The sequence below is a fragment of the Epinephelus fuscoguttatus genome, linkage group LG19, assembly GCF_011397635.1.
Source record: "Epinephelus fuscoguttatus linkage group LG19, E.fuscoguttatus.final_Chr_v1".
NCBI lineage: Eukaryota > Metazoa > Chordata > Actinopteri > Perciformes > Serranidae > Epinephelus > Epinephelus fuscoguttatus.
The window spans coordinates 16570996-16589922 of record NC_064770.1 but is presented as its reverse complement, the minus strand read 5'-3'; the positions used below and the strand labels follow the sequence as shown (position 1 = coordinate 16589922).

General features: G+C 41.9%; 1 long non-coding RNA gene across 1 annotated transcript in view; it reads right to left on the bottom strand.

Moving 5' to 3' along the window:
• The window catches only part of LOC125879366 (uncharacterized), a 30183-nt gene that overhangs the window by 9370 nt on the left and 1886 nt on the right, over nt 1-18927 (bottom strand). Inside the window, exons 2-4 of the long non-coding RNA XR_007447859.1 lie at nt 11144-11214; nt 10876-11035; nt 9022-9218 (exon numbers count right to left, since the gene is read on the bottom strand). This is a non-coding gene — a long non-coding RNA (uncharacterized LOC125879366). The remainder of the gene's footprint in view (nt 1-9021; nt 9219-10875; nt 11036-11143; nt 11215-18927) is intronic.

Sequence of the window (18927 nt, the reverse complement as noted above, 5' to 3'; positions counted from 1 at the left end):
TTAGCTGACAGTGATCAACCAACCATGATCAAATTCTGATTAAAATGTTCTGATTGTTGCACTGAGGTCTGTGACATCACTGTTTCCCAACTGAGCCCCGCCCACTTCAAACCATCAAGAAGAGCACAGAGAAAACTAGAAATAGAGTAATGTCTTCCGTGAAATAACCTGAAACTGTTTCAACTTTGGCAGAAAATAATGTTTTCACTCATCACTCATTACAAGAAGCTGATTGAAAAAACATGTTTCAGTGCTTTTAAACCTTAAATATACTTTTGGGTTTAATATATTGTTCATACTGTTGTTCATGGTCTGTTTGGTGAAATGAACAGGTAAATAATAATGACTTGAGTGATAATGGAAGAAATAAAGTAAAGTAAAAAAAAAATAGACGTCCAGCTACATTCTGTTAAGAGTCAAAATCTTACTGTAGCTGTAAGGCTTTCTCATAGTCAAATACAAATACATAATCCATGTTAATATTGAAAGTGGTTGCCATTTTTACTCACTGCTAGACTTTAAATAATTCCACAGTTTTACTTTCTTTGAAAAAAAGAAGAGAAAAAAAGAATGTTTTGAATATTACTGCAAAAACTCACACACAAAGGAAACATTTGCTGTGAAAAAATCGGAAAAAAACTTTGAAAACTCCCTGAGGTCCTTCCACTTTGAGTATAAGAAAACAAATACACAGAAGCTTTTATGACTCACATGACTCACAAATCTGGGTGAGCTGTGCTTGTGCGCTAACCCAGGGTGATTTTTTGGAATCCAGTCCAAGGTTAGTTTTGTGTCACACACTTCTGACGTCAGATGGTTGCAGTTATGGGGGCTAATTATGGACCATCACAGGGGGATTTCTGCCTCCAGTGAAAGCTGCTCGTGTGGAGGGGTTAGTCGTGCTGCTGACTCTTTCAAAAACTGTCTGTCTGAGTGAGGCACTCATATATACAGTGTATATACTGTATATATACACACACTCAATACACACAAACTAAGTGTAGCCTATATTTTTTGCAGTGCAGAATGTCTCCAGGTAGAGAGGCAAGAGTTTTCCCTCAGTGCAGAAGCCATTAGTCAGAATGGAGGTGATTTATGGGTTGTCTCCTTGCAGAATTTAAATTAACTGCCATGCTGTATGGAGGGGGGAGAGAGGGTACCACTGCTTTTTGGGTTGCTCCCCTTTGCACTCCACCTTGCACTCTCCCTGTCTTCCTCTCTCACTCTCTCTGTCTGTCTCTCTCTCTCACGGGAGAAATTTGGAACGTTTTTTGGATCCAGGTGTGTTGTCAGGTGGTCAGCTCAGTCATGGATCTCGGAAGATTTCACTGGAAAATATGCTCAGCCAGGCCAAATGAAAACATTTTTTTTTTCGTGGAGGAAAAAAATTAAGCAGAAAATCTGAATCATAAAAAGACATACAAGGTCAAGGTCAGCGGTTACTCTGCAGAGGGTGCTGTGTCGTATGGACCAGCATAATACTCCTGATAACAGCTGCACAGAGACTGCATTAAAAGCCTAAAAGTGTGCATCTTTTAATGTAAATATGATTAACACACTGTTTCCCACACTTGTTTTTGAATGATTAATAATAAATGTGTGCCCAAATGTGGGGATACAGCATTACTAATCATGGGTTTCTCATTATTTCAGGATGTGCTCTCCCTGCTCCCAGATCCATATTAATGATTTTCATATTAATGATGTTTTGTACTGTACTCTCTGCTCCCTGATGGCTTTATGATATATAACTAAGCTGGTAGTCAGGCCTGCGGTGTGACACGTGAGCTTAAGGGACAGGAACTTCATCAGAGTTCATCAGAAATTCCCTCCACGCTGCACTTGATTCATTGTGTTTCATCATACACATAAATACATACTTATTGCATCATACTTAATTTTGCATGGATGGCTCTGTGCCGTGCGATAGAGCCTGCAGGGTGGGGCAGTTAGCTGGCAGGGGGTCGCAGGTCGGAGGTCAGGGGGTGCCTGGCAGCAAGAGGGCGGATGGCGGGGTGAGGAGTGAGGATGACTCCATATGACATCGCACTGTAAAACCCACAGAGAGCTTTAAATGACATCTTAGTGCTGTGAATACAGATTCATATCGATCTTATTTTTAGTTTATTTTAGATAGATATGTAGATAGAGTCAACATTTACTTTTGCTGTATTAATCCCTCTATGCTGATGAGAAGATGCTTTCCCAGCAGCTTTATTGCTTCTACCTCTGAAACACACATACTGCACCAACACACACACACACACACACCTCCTGATTTCCTCCTGCAGGCTTGCAGTGAAATATGTGGTGATTTCATTATGCATCTGTTTCCCCGTATACAGAGCCTTGACCTTTTGTGTACTTGTGCAATTTTGTTGCTGCAGAGCTAAAAGAGGAATGCAATTATTACCTTATATCTTAGTGATTTTAATATTAATATCACTACAAGGCAATACATTCATCATTTTGCATAAGTTACAGTAATCACGGGTTCACTGTGTTTTACTTAAGGATGCTATTTAAGGACAGGGGCAAGATAGCAGGACAAAACAAAGCAATAAATATGTAAATAAATGTTATGATCAAATGAGCCAATAAAATCTGAATACATTGTAAGAGCAGCACTGTCTCCATCATAACATCAAATCAAGTGGTGTGCTGGTCATATAAGATAAAGGGAAAATGCATGAATCAATACTGACAATTATTTTAGAGGAAAAGATTAGAGCTTAGATCGGGCCCAAAAAATCCAGCTCGACCTGGCGTGAGCCCGTGCACGTTATGTCCAGGACCGGCCTAGCCCGTCCAATTAACTGTAATTATGGGCCCGAGCCCGATTTAAACCCAACATTTTTCAATAAGTTGGCTGTTATAATTAAGAGTATTAAACCACAAGTCTTGTTATTTGAATGACAGAAACATAGGATCTTAATGAATGGCGCAACATGGAAGCATGATTATGTAATAAAACAGGTGTTTATTTTAGGATCCAGGTGGTGGAGGGCTGTGCACGCACAATGTTGCAACATTGTAACTGAAGGCCGAATTCACAAAAGGATTGCGTGGCTTTTGCGGACGCTAAACCGGTAAAAATGGAGCAAACACATACTGTCTAATTTACAAAGCACGCGCAGAGGGTGAAATGCTCCAGTAACTGCGCTGCCAAGCAGATTGTGTCTCGGTGCTCCGGTGTTATTTGCACGTATTTAAATGAGGTAATATGCATATATTTGGCGCAAAAATTGCCCCTTTCTATGCAAATGAGCCTCATTGATAAACAACGTCTAATTCACTAACACCAGCGCTAATAGCCACACGCAGTTTGAATGAAGTAAATAACGTCTTTAGAAAGCTGGTGCAAACTGGGCGCTCCTCTGTGGAAGCCTCTCGCCCAGACTTTGCAGTGATTGTGGCGGCAGCGATCGTCTGTTAAATCAGTCTGTAAATATTATTTTGACGTTATTATTATAATCATTATTACTTTAATGGCATCCGAAGATACTGATGCGTTGAACATGTGACAGTCTGTGGTCGTTCTCAAAACGCACTTCTGTCACGCACTTCAAAAGCAACTTTCAATAATTTATTTTACGAAACGGGGGAAACAAACGTGAACAAAAACGGTTCCATAATTCATATTAAATTCAAAAGATAACGAAAACAGCTCCAAGTGAGATGGAGTAGTGATAAAGTGGTCAAACTTGGTCAAATCCACAGCCTCAACCCACCCGACACTGTTAGACTGACTCACCAGCTGACATCACTACATGAGGATATACAGTATTCAGTACCAAACAAAGTCTGCCATTGTTCTGCCACGGTGTTCTTAGCGCAAAGCCAGCATTTATACTTTGCCATGTGTGGCTTATTGCAACCAGGGGGAAATCAGGGGCAAACTGCACTCAGCTGCCAAACTTTGTGGGCGTATTTGCGCTGGCATATCATTAGCGCAATATCCTTTGTGAATAGGACGTTAAGACGGAGCAAACTGCTGGTGCAAGTGAAGTGCAATTCAAGGTGCTATCAGCGGCCGCAGTTCATTCTTTGTGAATTCGGCCCTAAGTTTGTTGTAACTTTAGGCTATGTGTCATACAAAGTGTGGTTTAATTTTATTTTTTACAATACTGTAGCGTCCGCCAGGACGTGTGGAAAGGATGACGTAGCCTGGTTCCAGACCATAGACCCCACCCACTCGACTGAGTAGGCTTGCATCTCTGGTCTGGCATACTGCAATGAATTTGCGATTTATCTCGTCCAAACGATGGACGGACCAATGAACGCCGGGGGTGGGGGCGGGTCTAGCGATTAGCCAATCAGCGCCACACTAATGGTGACCACTGCAGATCCTACAGACCACATTAACGATGCTATCGAGGTATTTCGCCACTCCTCACATTAATGGAGGACCAAATTAAGGAAGCTGCTAAACTGGATTTAACGGCAATGCAGCTGGGCGTGCACGACGACAGAGACATTTTAAATGGGCAATGCTCGCTTGTTTTTGGCACCCCCGAGGCATGGATACTAATGACGTCAGATTGTGGGTGAGTTGTTGATCTCTACTGATTGGTTAGGGAAAAATCAAATTCCCTCCCCCTTGTAAATCGCCTTCAATGGAGGCAATGACTGAAGGTTCTGGGAGCTTCAGTCTGACACTCAGGCTAAGTTATTCGGCAATTAAACCACTGTTTATTACTGAACAGTACAGGTTACTGTTGGCCGTAACCACACCAAAACAACCAACAAACAACAACTTAGCTGTAACTCCAACTGTGCACTCCTGCTCTCTCCTCCAGCTTGCTCATACACACACCAGCAGGCGCACTCACACAGCCCTCATCCCCATCATACTCGCACCCTGCACCTCATTCAATCCCAAACATGCCATTAACTCACATTAACTCATAGCTTTAAAAACAACAACAAAAAAAAAAACATCATATCTGACCAGGCCCGGCCTGGGCCCATCAGATATGACGGGCAGAGAATCTAAGCTCTAGAAAAGATCCATATATGATTTGGTATGGATATATGATATGATCTCTCTGTCTGATTTTAAAGCTCTTATAAGTACAAGGATGAAAGAATCGGTAGCTCTTGTCATTGCAGGCGTTCTAATACTTCAACATATTACTGCTTATTGTTTATGTTTTATTGTGTTGCTGATTGACTGTAACTTTTTTGCATATTGCTGTCTTGGCCAGGCCTCCTTTACAAAAGAGACTGTTGATCTCAACAGGACTTACCTGGTTAAAATTGGGTTAAAATTAATATGCTAATAAGCTACATAAAATTGCCTTTCGGCATCAGATGAATCAGAAGATTGATACCACTCATATATGTGTGTGAAGCTACACCTCCAGCACTTTGGCTTAGCGTTACGACTGGAAATAAGGGGAAACAGCTAGCCCACATCTGTCCAAAGGTAAAAAAAGACCCACCTACCAGCACCTCAAAGGTCAGTAATTAACATGTATGTCATTTTAATCCATACAAAAACCAAAGCGTAAATTCAATTAAACACTGGTTGCCCGGCGACTGGTCCTGGCTAAGAAAAGGTCTGCTACACAATCCCTAGTGAAATGGACAGTCGTCATTTTTACCCATAATTTTTGTACGTATTAAACAAACGAGATAACAGATATTAATTTATGTAACCTAACTCTCACCAAGAGAGAGATTTAGCAAATGTCATTTCTTTAAAGGGACAGTTCAAACAAAAATACACATTTTTTTCGTATTCATCAGTCTAGATTGTTTTTGTGTGTGTTGTTGGGAGATATCGGCCGTAGAGCTGTCTGCTTTCCCTCGAATATTATGGAACTAGATGGCACTCGGCTTGTGGTACTCAAAGCACCAAAAAATTGAAAAAATTAACAGCAATGTCTCTTTCCAGAAATCATGACCTGGTTACTCAAGATAATTCTATTAATAACTTTTTTTCTTTTTACCAAAGTACATCCGCCAACTGCGTCACCATGCAAAAGGAAGCGTGCATCTATTATCCACCTTATTTTCAAACACGGAAGTAAATAGTGATCAACTTCCGTTTTTTTGTGCGTGACTTCCGGCCAGCCGCTTTCCCTCATGCTTTCCCTTACCAGAGCTAACGGTGCAAGCTATTTTTTTTTTTTTTTCAATTTTCAGTTGTTTATGTTAATCAATCAGTTAGTTATTAGTCTGTGTATTTTGTATAGATAACTGTGCCCACGTTTCCGTTATAACGGAAATTTATTCCCTCTAAACGCGAATGAATCGCACGTCAATCATAAACTATGAACCAAAAAAGCACAATCTATCCCGAGTGAGACAAAGTGCTTGATCCCCGTCTCCAGTGTACCAGCAGAGAACCTGCAGAACCGAATCAGCGAAAAAACACACCGGGCTAAGCCTCTCTACCTGAGCAGCTGAAGCTGCGGCTCGCACCCTCGACACACAGACGGTGCTTCTGCATGCCAGCCAAACGTGTGCGCAACTGTGAGAAATAAATATGTGAGGTGCACGCTGCTTTTCTATCTTTTTTTCCCCTTTTCTTTCTTTATTTCTGTCAGCGACTTACACTCCTAACACAGGACGGGTTGTTTTAATTGACTGAGTTGATCATTAAGCCACAGTGATGCGCGGATCGGCTCTGATAGCACCTGAATCAGCATGTACGCATCAACCATCCAGCCGTTACAACATGATTGAGCTAGCAAAGCAGTTTTGTGTTGCTATGTGTGGTATTTATTCAGTTTTGGGAAATGACGATGTCTAGAAAGCATCAGTGGCTGCAGCTGACAGGGACAGCTAACGTTAACACTAGCAGCAAAGCTAACATCAGGATCGTCATCCGTTAAAAGCCTCCCGTTGTCGGATATGACATGAAACTACTCCAGTTAGCTCAGTCATGCTGTAACTAAGACATCCGCTGGAGAAAATATTTTTTTCACGGGCCACTTTGTGAGTTTAGTGAGTTATTACAGACACGGCTAACGGCTAACAGCTAACGGTTAGCCCAGCTAATCTACGATAACCACGTTATTAATTACACAGAGAAAATACTAATACTAATGTTTGTTCAGTCATTGTGTTTATAGCCTTTACAAACATCAGATTAGATTAGTTATATAGTGACGTGAAAAATGTGATATATACATATATATAGCTAAACTCAGCAAGGTAAACAACAAGGCGATTCCCATTTACACAGTGGTACGAGTGCTGGACCGGAAGTGTCGCACAAAAAAACGGAAGCTGGCTGCACTCTGTCTTGCCTCCGTGTTTCCGTGAAAAATAAGGTGGATTAGCTCACCTAGCGCCACTGAGCTAGCTAATGTTACAGGGGAGGATGCCGTTAATGTTTGCATCTCACCCTGTCATGAGCACAAGCTTGTCCTCCATAAAAAGATGCACATTTCTGTCTGTGCAGTGATATGGCTGACCAGTGTGGTTCGGTAGAGAGCAAATAGTTCCCACTAGAAACTGCTCACAACAAAGTCTGCGAGTTTCTTGAGTAACCGGTTGATGATTTCTAGAGAGAGACATTACTGCTGAGGGTTTTGAGTGGCAGCACAGTGTTACAGTGGTAAGCAAGAGGTTTCCTGGTTCAAACCTGGGGTGGGGGAGCATTTGCATGTTCTTCCCGTGTCAGTGTGGGTTTTCTGCGGGTTCTCCGGCTTCCTTCCACCATCAAAAGACATGCAGGTAAATTGGTGACTCTAAGGCCATGTTTACACAAAAACGATCCACTGAAAACAGAATCGTTTCTCAGTTTTGTTTTGAAAAAAGTTCTGCGTTCAGACGATAACATTTTGATAACAATCGCCGTGCATACAGATCTGCAAAAATGACAAATACGCTGCAGTATACATGCCAGGCCAGTAGTTGGCGGTGTGACGCTTATGCTTCCTTCTACAGCGCGGCGATGTATAAACAAACAAAATGGCAACCGCATGAACGTTTGTCTGGATGGATGACGAGGTGGAGTTGCTACAGTAAATCTACACTATGATGGGAAGTGTTGATAAATTCAATAGGGAGAGCAGCACAAGCAGAGTTCGGGAGTCCGCCATTGTTGTTGTGATGGTCGACTTTCTCGCGCATGCCTAGTGACTGGAAGGGCAACGCGCATATGCGAAAAGTCTCCGTTTTCAGAGGAACTGCATATTGCAAGTTTACATGACAACGGAGACGGTGCCGTTTCCAAAAAATTGCGCTCTGGAACCCGTTTTCAAATGTTGCATTTTCAGGCACCCAAAACGCCGCTGTCATGTAAACGATCGGCCAAAACGCAACTAAAGTTTACCATTTTCAGTTGAAATCATTGTCGTATAAATGGGACCTAAGTTGGCCGTAGATGTCAGCCCTGCAATACCCTAACGACCTGTCCAGGGTGTTCCCTGCCTCTCGCCCAATGTCAGCTGGGATAGGCTCCAGCCCCCTCCCCCATGACCCCTAACAGGATAAACAGTTATAGTAAATGAATGAATGAATGAATGAATAAATGAATGAATGGATGGATGTTGCTTTGAGCACCATCAGCCAAGCGCACTGTAGTTTTATTCAAGAAAAGGCAATATCAGGGCGTCGGTGGCTTAGAGCAGGCGCCCCATGTACAAGGCTGTTGTCGCAGTGGCCCGGGTTCGACTCCAGCCTGTGGCCCTTTGCTGCATGTCACTCCCTCTCTCTCTCTCCCCCTTTCACACTTGTCTGTCCTATCCATTAAAGGCTAAAAATGCCCCCAAAAATATCTTAAAAAAAAAGAAAAAAAAAAGAAAGAAAAGGCAATATCTCCAACATTCTGCAACTCGGACCATAACGATCTAGATTGATACATAGTGTTACAGGTAAGAGGAAAAATATATAGTTTTGATTTTGAGGTGAACTGTCTCTTTAATGTTAAGACAATCATATTATTGAGCTAGTACACCTTCCTACACGCACACTACAAACAAAAGACACAAGTATGTGTTTTATGTAATAACTGCATAGAACAATGGAGACTTAACTCCTAACTCTGAACACTCTGCACCTCACCTCTGAAGTTGTCTCTTTCACAGAAGCTTGATCCTCTTCTCCTGAGGACAGAATATTCCTCTGTGGTTTCTGTGCTGCAGCCGTGCCATGCTGGGAGCAAGAGCAGGCCACAGAGAGCCTTCACTGGACTCCTGCTGAGGTTTTGACAAGCTCTTGTCCTCAATGCCTGGATGAAGGAAACCACCCTGGGACTTCCCCTGGGTCAAACAAGAAAAAGAAAAAACACAAACAGAGTAATACAAAAAACCTTCACTTATCTATACTGAATATCACTCAAACATAGAAATATTAACATACAGACTCTACAGTGCTGTGTTTGTTCAGTAATAGTTATTTAACAAGCTGTTTATTGTACCAATTATTGTACCAGGTTGTTGTGTATTAATGGCTTATCAGAGGGATCATAAAATGTTCAATTAACACTGTGAGTGTGGAGTTCCAAGAAACACTAGCACAGAGATAGCTTTCACACTCTCAGGGTTAAAATCACAATTCCATAGTGTTTTTTTTTGTTTGTTTAACACATTTTACACATTAGCTAATTAAAATGATTTACTTTCACAACTAAAATCAAAGCACGAGTAACACCTGACAGATGTTACCACTGACAGATTTTGGACCACCCAGGTCGACATACGACCCAAAGTCATCACTCATCCACGGACGACACACACATAAAAATATGCACAAACTGAATTTCATGACCTTGAAGCAATATGGAGGATCTGGTCAGAGAAGCAAGGGAAAGGTGAGAATCAAAATACATTTATTACTACTTATTCTAAGCAACTGACATAGAGCAACTCTTTGTTTTACTCTGATGAAAGCAACAAAAATGTTTCACTGAAAAATCCTAAAGTAAAGGTGTCATCATGTCTCCCGAGATAGTCTATGTAAAAAATCCTCCTCTTCCTCTACCTACTGCTACTAATGGCATTTGCTAGAATCAACTGCAGTGGCAGAAACAACCAATCAGAGCCGAGGAGTATCTGACACAGCTGTCAAACATATTAAAAACAGTCAAAACATGTTAACCTCCGTCGAACTGTCAATCTAGGCAGCACTGATCAAATATGAATCCAGATGCTGTCACTGCATTGTCTATTTCTCAGTTCAAAAGTTTTCAGAAACATATTTTATTGTACCGTTTAGCTGTATAATGAGAAGTTGGTCTGCATAACATGGCAGCCAAGTCACAAACTTCCTCATTTTATAAATGAACAGTAAACTAAAATATGTTTCCGAAACCATGACCTGGCCGCCATGTTGGAAATGGTCAACTGTTGTATGTAGCGCGGCTCCCCGGCTCAACCAACTTTCTCATGTTACAGCTTAACAGCTAAAATATGTTTCTGAACACATTTGAGGTGGGAAGCAGGCAATGCAATAACAGAATCTTGATTCATATTTGATCAGCGCTGCCTAGTTTGAAAGTCTGACTGCAGTTCATGAGCAATGATTGACATGACTGACAGCTGTGTTAGAGACTCCTCAGTTCTCATTGGTTGTTTGGGTTCATGTGCGGTAAGGCCATAAGAAACACTATGAGGCAGTAGACAAGACAGATGAGTATGATTTTTTTCACAGATTATCCGTCTCATTAAGGGCTATATCAATATAGTGATAGTTTCAGTAAATGTAAGAAAAGTTTAGCTGTTTTTTTTTTTTTTTTTAATACAATTTACCAATGACAGCTTTAAAAAATGAGTAGAGTCCTGTCGTCAAGTGTTAAGTACTGTGAGACTAAAATAAAATTCCTGAATATCTTACAATACTACATGACAATTGGAAATAGCTGGTATGGTACTATGAATATTGCAAATATGATGGATCCCAAGACTATAGAATTCTGACCTTTCTTGTAAGGCAGGATTCAAATCAGATGCAAGTGAAGGAGGAAGGTGGAGTGGAGAGCGATGCGAAGTGTTCAGCGAGGAGATGAGTTTTCAGTTCATGCTGTGAGTGACGCTGCAGTCCTGGCTGAGGTGGAAAGGTCATCCCATCATTTGGGAGCCTGGAGGGAGAGGAGTCAAGACCAAGTGAAGCCACAACCAGCTTGCCGCAGGCAAGGCAGACCGATGGAACGCACACATGAATCACACATACACATTCATTAGGATACCTGGATATATTAGCCAGCCCTGCAGCAGGTCAGTCACAGAGCAAGTCTGTGCTTTCTCACTTCTCTTCATTCTGCAGATTGGAAGGACATAGAGTTAAACAGCAATTTCCCCGGAGCTCTGCTGCTCAGTCAAGGAAAGAGAAGACAATGTGTAAACAGCGAGTAAAGATCAAGCCATGTTCAAGGGTGACAGAATTCAGCTACCTTGAACATCTTCACTAAATTGGGTGTACAGTATCCTAGTCTTGGCGGATGCTGATAGCATGTCTGTGTAATCAGCTAATAAATATTTCATAATCTTTCATATAGAGCATGCTATTGTAATCAGCTCATTGTACCGAAAAGTGCATGCAATAAAGCTGATTTGACTGCACATGTGACATAACGTGCAAAGTGGTTACAGTGTGTGGTAATTGCTTAGGTATCAGGGTCTGCCGTGCAAACATGAACCCCTAAGCGTCAAGGAACACCAGGCTGACTCACCTTTAAGTGGATGAGCACTGGTTGGCAAAGTCAGAGTTATTATGTCTTGTAAAAATGCAACGCTGTCACATGCTTTAGTAAACAGAGCAGACGTCAGGCTTGATAGAACCATGGCTGCTGTAGTGAGGAGGAACACATGGCCTCAGGGTATTCTGTGTGTGTGTGTGTGTGTGTGTGTGTGTTGCTGGTTTTCTCTGGAGTCATGTCCTTCACTGTTTCTGCATTCACCTGGATATTCTGTGCATTATAGAGCGCGTCAGCAAGAAATCACTGAGGCAGAGAAGGCTTAAAGCAAATACATATTAATTTTCTCCGCACATATATAAAACAACTCCTCCCCAGACTCACAGATTGCCCTCCTCTCCATTCTCTCTCTGTCATGAACACACACACACACACACACACACACACACACACACACACACGCATGCACACCCTTATTCCACAGACACTTTGCAGAAGCCGTGGGCAATTCCCCTCCGAACTCAGCCTTTTTCCTTTCCTATTTTCCTTTAAATGCACAAATGCGCCATCTCCCCTTCGCTCACCATCTTCAATTTTTGACTTCCTCTGCCTTGCCTTCTTTGTTTTGCCTCCCCCCTCCTCCCCTCCCCATCTCGAAACTACCTCAGTGGGTGCCAAGCAGTCACAGCAGTGGCTTGATCCTGGCACTTATGAAAGGAGCTCTTTGATAAGCCTCGGCCAGGAGCAACACAAGGGAAGCAATCAGAGACACAAACTCAACTAGAGATGAGGCATCTACTGTGTTTGCTTGTGTGTTTGTGATGTTGTTTTGTTTCTTTGACCTGTTAAACTTTTCTCTTGGAAAAAAAAATCAAATCCTTGAAAGTCTTTTTTTTCACTCTTCCATGTTTTGTGGTTTTCCCTTGTGTACTTTTGAAACACTTGGAAACACATTTGTTCTGCCTCTCCATCTCTTTGTAACCAGGGAGAACAACAAAGTGATTAAAAGCGTTTGAGGTGTGTTTGGATGTGGCTGATGCCTGGACACACTGTGACTGAGGTTGTGGTTTCCTGTTCTTGCCTTGTCCTCGCATCCGCTCATTTATTGCATTTCAAAAGCTTCCTCTTTCATCACAGTACGATCAGCTGTGTTGTATTAAACCTATTTGAGCTTGTCTTTAATAACAGTAAATGCCTAAAAATGTCCCTTGTTTTACAACATATGTCTTATTTTGTAGGACTGACTTCATTAGCATTTCTACTGGCTACAATAAAAATTTTAAGTCATTATATATTTTGTGTCTTCACCATACTCTGACCAAGACGTGTGCAGATGAATTTTGGAGCCTGACATGCACTCAAATAAGGTGTTAAGGTTAATGGTTGAGTTTGACTGAAGAATTAATTAAAATGGGTTTGAGAAGAAGCAGAGAAGTCTTCTTCCTTGCATGTACAATGATTTTCTTATTATTATTTCAGACAGGGTTAGAGGTGGTAGAAAGAAGCGAGTTGTGAAGTCTATTTTGAGGCAGTGGGCATGCAGTAAGTGGGAATGTGGTCACTAAGGTCTTCTTGTAAACAAAGAGAGTTAAACCTTCTTAATTATTTGTTTCAAAAAATAATAAGAATATCTGTCTGAGAAAAAATACTTGCTGGAATTTCAGGATGACTTTGTTAATATTTAAAATATGGAAATACTTTAAAGGAGCTCCCGTATAATCAATACCTTGACACTAACAATGGATCAAATGACTACCTGGTTTGAATGTCATCAGCCCATTAAATGGATATTTTCAGTTGTCATTGGGCAGGCTATTTTCATACACTGTTTGGACATATACCTATGAAAAGTAATGCACCACAATTTGTATGTAACCCATGCAACTGTCAAGGATATGATTATATGACCAGTGTTGAGATGGAAGGAAAACTGGAGGTAGTATAAGGACTGAGGGACCGCATCAGGAGGCAGGTTGCATCAGTGGATGGGTCAAACAACACAGGAGTCCAGCATTCAGGAACCATGTAAAACCAAGTTAAGTCGTCACCATGTTTCTTTTGCTAACCCTAACCTATGTAACTTAACTTGCCTAAACCTAACCTATGCAACTTTATTCTAAATACATAACATCATTTATGGGGTGTTAATTCGTTAGGTATCATATGAACCGTTGTATGTTGCATTGGGAGCACAAATTTGAGGTTTGGCCATATTCTACCTCATATATTTATTTATTGTAGGCGACGACATATAGTTGACATAGTGATTATGACAGGAGCAAAGGAGGAAGTCAGGTGACAAGATATAAGGAGAGACAACATCCAAGTTGGGATAAAGAGTAACAAAGACCATGTAGGGAAGAGGTTGGGGTGAATGGATGGATCACACAACAACTTTCACCCAGGTAAATATATCATTATGAAAATAATGTGGGACAGTGTAGTGGCCACAGTAAAATCAGACTATCAGCATTTACATAGGTTACTTAGTGGCTTTGCAATAAGCTTCTGCCACTGGTGCCAAAATTTCACGGAAAAAATCTGCTTTACGGCAGGAAACGCGTCATGTATTGCAAAATTGGTCGGTCAGCCAATCAGGGACTGGAGCCGGTCCTTATGAGGAGTTGGGCATGAGATAGTTGAGTCAGGAGCACAATGGCAGACGGACAAAGTTTGGAGATGAGCTCCTCTGTCTGAGGAGGCAAAGGAGAGCAAAAAAGGAGAGTGATAAAAGAAGAGGAAAAACAAGAGTAAACCTCAGTCAGGCGTTAAAGAGATGGAGGGAGCTCTGTGACCGAAGAGGCTTCAAAACCGATGTCCAGCTAGCTTTCTTTCTCATGGATCAGTAAGTAACACGGCTAAATGTTAGCTAGACGAGAGAGGACTGGTTCTCTTCTCACAGAGGCAGCTACAGACATCGCCAAGCTAAGTTAGGTTAAGTCCCATTCAATTTCAGCTCCAACCGGCCGCATCGTTTCCATACTGTTTACATGTACATATTGGTATAATTTACTGTGAGTTGTTTGTACTGGTACTGTGCATTCTGGTATAATTATTTGCATTACTATTTGTTTTTTCTTCGGATAAATCTGATAATTGTTGCTCGGTCTCTTTACTCATTTATTTAGTAGAGTGTCCACACACTGTCTCATTCTACATATATATAGAGGTATACCGGTGGCTTTACAGCCTACATTTTATTTATGATCTCTGATCCCCATGGTCAATTTGGTTGTTGCGACAGTGCGACGCAACACCACTGATGCTAGGTGGTGACAAGCTAAAAAAACCCCGATTCCTATATGTTGCCTCTTTAAGTAATGTAACAAATGCACTTATTTTAACCCAAACCATGATCTTATCCTAAGCCTTACTAAGTAGCTTTGGTGCCTAAACTAAAGCAAAATGAAACCTAATGAAACAGCAACTATTTCAAAATGTTGAATGTACATGTTCTGGCCTACAGGTAGGTGCAGTTCGCCTCCTCCTCCATTAAACGCTACTAATAACAACTGATAATGGCCATTTAATGGGCTGATAATATTCGAAATGAGTGACTTAAGGAGATGCTCATGGCGACAAATCCACAGAGAACTGACATCCACCTCTGCAAGTCCCCACAGTTAGCAACTCGTTGTTGAATATAGTAGAGCATTTAGCAGCTAAAGAGATAGACATTCCCCTCAGGAGTTGGTGGAGACCATAAAAGAAGCTAAAAGGAGTATGACTGTTTGGCCTTGATTGATCAGGTGGCCAAAAAAAATGACTTCATGTTGCTTCATGACTGTTGAATGTGTACAAAATTAACTTTTCGTTGAACTTTTTGTTCACCAAATAAGTTTAAAAGATGATGATATGTCAGTGTTGTGTTCATCAGGATCAGTTACCGGATCAATTACCACACCTGTGAATTTAACACCATACAAAGACAAATTATTTATGAATTTAAAAATGTTTCTATTCACTATTCACAGTTGCTCCCCGTTGAGCGATGGCACAACCAACCAGTGCAACAACAAGGTTGAGAATCTTTGTCCGGTTTGGCTGGAATGTATCACACCCTAAGTACCATGACTGGGTATCAAACCTCACGGTAGACGGGAACTTTAACTCTGCACCACTCATGTGACAGCCTGGTAAGACCATCTTGAAGACGTGAAGACGTGAGCGCAACTTTCTGTTTGTATCAGTATCAGTATTGTATCTGTTTCTGTATCAGTCTGGACTTGCTGCTGCCCCAAACACTTTCACTGGGCAGAAGTACTCGCCTTGACCGACAAACATCTTCAGCCAATCAGCGTAACAAAACACTATAAAACATCTTCTTCATTAGCCATGGAGCCGGTTGATAAACACAGTTATTGCCAGTCGTAAGAATAGCGAAAACGTCTTTTCCTCAGAGAAACTTGGCAAGTGTTATTACCTCTGCCAAGGAGGTTATGTTTTCGGCAGCATTGGTCTGTTTGTCTGTTGGTTTGTTTGTTTGTCTGTTTGTCTGCAAAATAACTCAAAAAGTTATGAGCAGATTTTGATGAAATTCAGGAAAGGTGGATAATGGGACAAGGAACAGACGATAACATTTTGGTGGTGATCGGCTGAAGCAAAGTGGATAAAATAATAAATAAAGTCTATCGTCTGACAGCCTCAGCAGTAATTCCAATTTCTAAAGACAGTGAAAATAGCGCCATCTGGTGGCCGGAAAGCACTTGTTCTACTTGCTAAATATTGTTGTAATTAATTAAGTTGAAATTAATGTTCTGTGTTGGAAAAAAAGAAAGTGAAAAATACAAAAAAAAACATATTCTGTGTTGGTACAAAATAAAAACGAAATAAATACACCACAGTGTCTCCATCGTTAAGGCATACAAAACATTATAATGACAGTGATGCAAATAACCTAAATGTGATGCAGGCTGCAAAATCTGATGCAGAGGGGGAGGAAATATCACCTACACCTAGAGTGGCGGAGGTCGGCACTCTCTGAGTGCTTTTCGAGTTGACTCTATTTCTGCAATAACTTCACTTATTGCAGTGTTTACTAATGTTAGAGTTAGCCATTGTTGATTTGGTAGCTGCCATTACTGTTCTGCAAGTGGCAGCGTACATAATCGCCTCTAGTTTCCCAGCGTGGTGCAGGGTGGTGCAGGGTGGCAAACCCCATGCAGAGCTAATTTTGAGCAGCGCAACCCGAGGCTCGCTCAGTTTGGTAGTTTGGCAGACCAAGGTGCGCTGAGATGGGTGTGGCGGCGCAGCAGGGGGAGGTGTCGACAGATCCAGCTTGGCGCAGTGACAGTTTTGTGCCAAAAGGTGCACTAAAAGCTCGCCAGCTGAAACCAGGTCTACTGTCAGCACAGGCAAAGCGCAGCCAGTGTAGCGGAAGTTCCGCTGACCGGTGGACAGTGCGCACACATCACCAAAACCTCACAGGCAGGTTTCCAGAATGTCAGGCACATTAACAATGTAATAAATACCCACAAAAACCACTATTCAATGCAACTATCTGCAATTAGCACCTGTAGCACATGTATCTCTATATCGGCTGTCCCGTCACATCTTATGTCAGATCAAAGGGGATTGGCACCGTTTGGCACGTTTGGCACGCGTAATGGAAACCCAGCCTGATTTGATTAACACAGCTGCAAACTAATGAGTTCACATCCCTCTCAGTCAACCACAAACAGCCACAGCATCAGATAGGGAGAATATATTCATCATCTGTCATCTTAGAAAAGCCAAAAGAAAAGAAACAGAGTGAGACTGTGAGAGAGAAAGAGAGAGCACGCGCGCAGGAGAGAAACGCAAAATTGATTTACAATTGTGGTGACCTCCTCCCAGGCTACCTTTGCATTGTCAGCCCGTGGAGGTCTGCTTGCAGTTCCGTATATTTGGAGATGGGATAAAGGAGTAGCTGCGTCAGCACGCAGGTGTGCCAAACTTGCAAAATACGCCTGGCCACACCCATTTGGTGAAGTGCAGGTGCGCTGCGCCTCCACCTCCGCCTCCGCCTTTGCCTCACCTGGTCTGCGAAACTAGAGGCCTTTATGTCATTAACTACAATGCAGTCCCTGATTGGCTGCTTATGTTGTCAACTATGGTCCCGATTCCTTTTTTGCCCCGATTGGATTCTAAATTTTGGAAAGTGTTTGGGGCGACATCGAGTCTGGACTGATACAGAGAGCAAAAGCGAATGTTGAGCTCACGTCATCAGAATCAGAGTCCACTCATGTGACCCCTTAACTGTTTAAAAAATCTGACATTTCTAAGACATCACAAAATTGCAACTCAGATCTTGAAAATCTTTCCTCCACATGCAGTAATTCACAGTTTCATAACATGTCAATTCCATTAAAACGCGTTACCATGACTGTCACTGATACTCATGGATTCTCTCCCTATATGCTCCAACAAATCAAACAAAACAAACCAGCTCCACTGATATAAAGCTCAGCTGTCACGGCAGTTAACTCCCTCACCATGTTGCACCTTCTGCCCCCCTTCTGCCTTGCTATTGCTTGTCTCCCAATCTTTCTCATCTCTCTTTCATCGCTATCGCTCTGTTTGTCCTCTCTGGTGTGCATTGATCTCTGTGGTTCAGAGATTTAGAGATTTGGGGCACAGTGATCTCACTGGCAGTTACAGCCGACAGGTGTGCAGAACAAACAATGGCCCCCTAAACAAACCCCAAAACCAATTTAGGGCTTGTGTGCTCCCTCATATAGGCAAACTCCATGTCTGTTATGAGGAATAAAACAAAACAGGCAAATATGCATTGCAGGCACACCTGGTGTGCCAGTTATTTGGGTATGTCTCACAGACTCTGCTCAGTGATAAATTAGACAACCAACTGGTGATGCCATCAGTTTGCTACTGAAGTTTAATGATGATGAAGAGAGAGAAATGCAGCAAAATAACTGGTGATACGTCAAGTGTAGTGGTGACAAATAGTCAGGCATCCTGCTCATTGATCCATCTCAATCCGTCACAAGAGCCTGGTCCAGCTCAGGCACAAACACTCCTATCTGAGCCAGGAATAGGCAACCGTGTGATGTGGAAAGCCAAGAATCTGCAGATTTTTATTCAAACCAATGACTGCACCATCTGATTTCACTGATTAGCACAAGTTTAAACAGAGAGGTGGAACTGATCAGTAAAAAAAACAGTAGACTCTTATTCCTCGAAGGCACTATGGCCCACTGATCAAAAAAAACAACAACAGACAGACGACCACTGATGCTCATATTCACACCTACGGGCAATTTAAAGTCACCAATCAACCTAAAGTGTATTTCTTTGGACTGTGAGAGGAAGCTGGAGAACCTACAGAAAACCCACGCTAA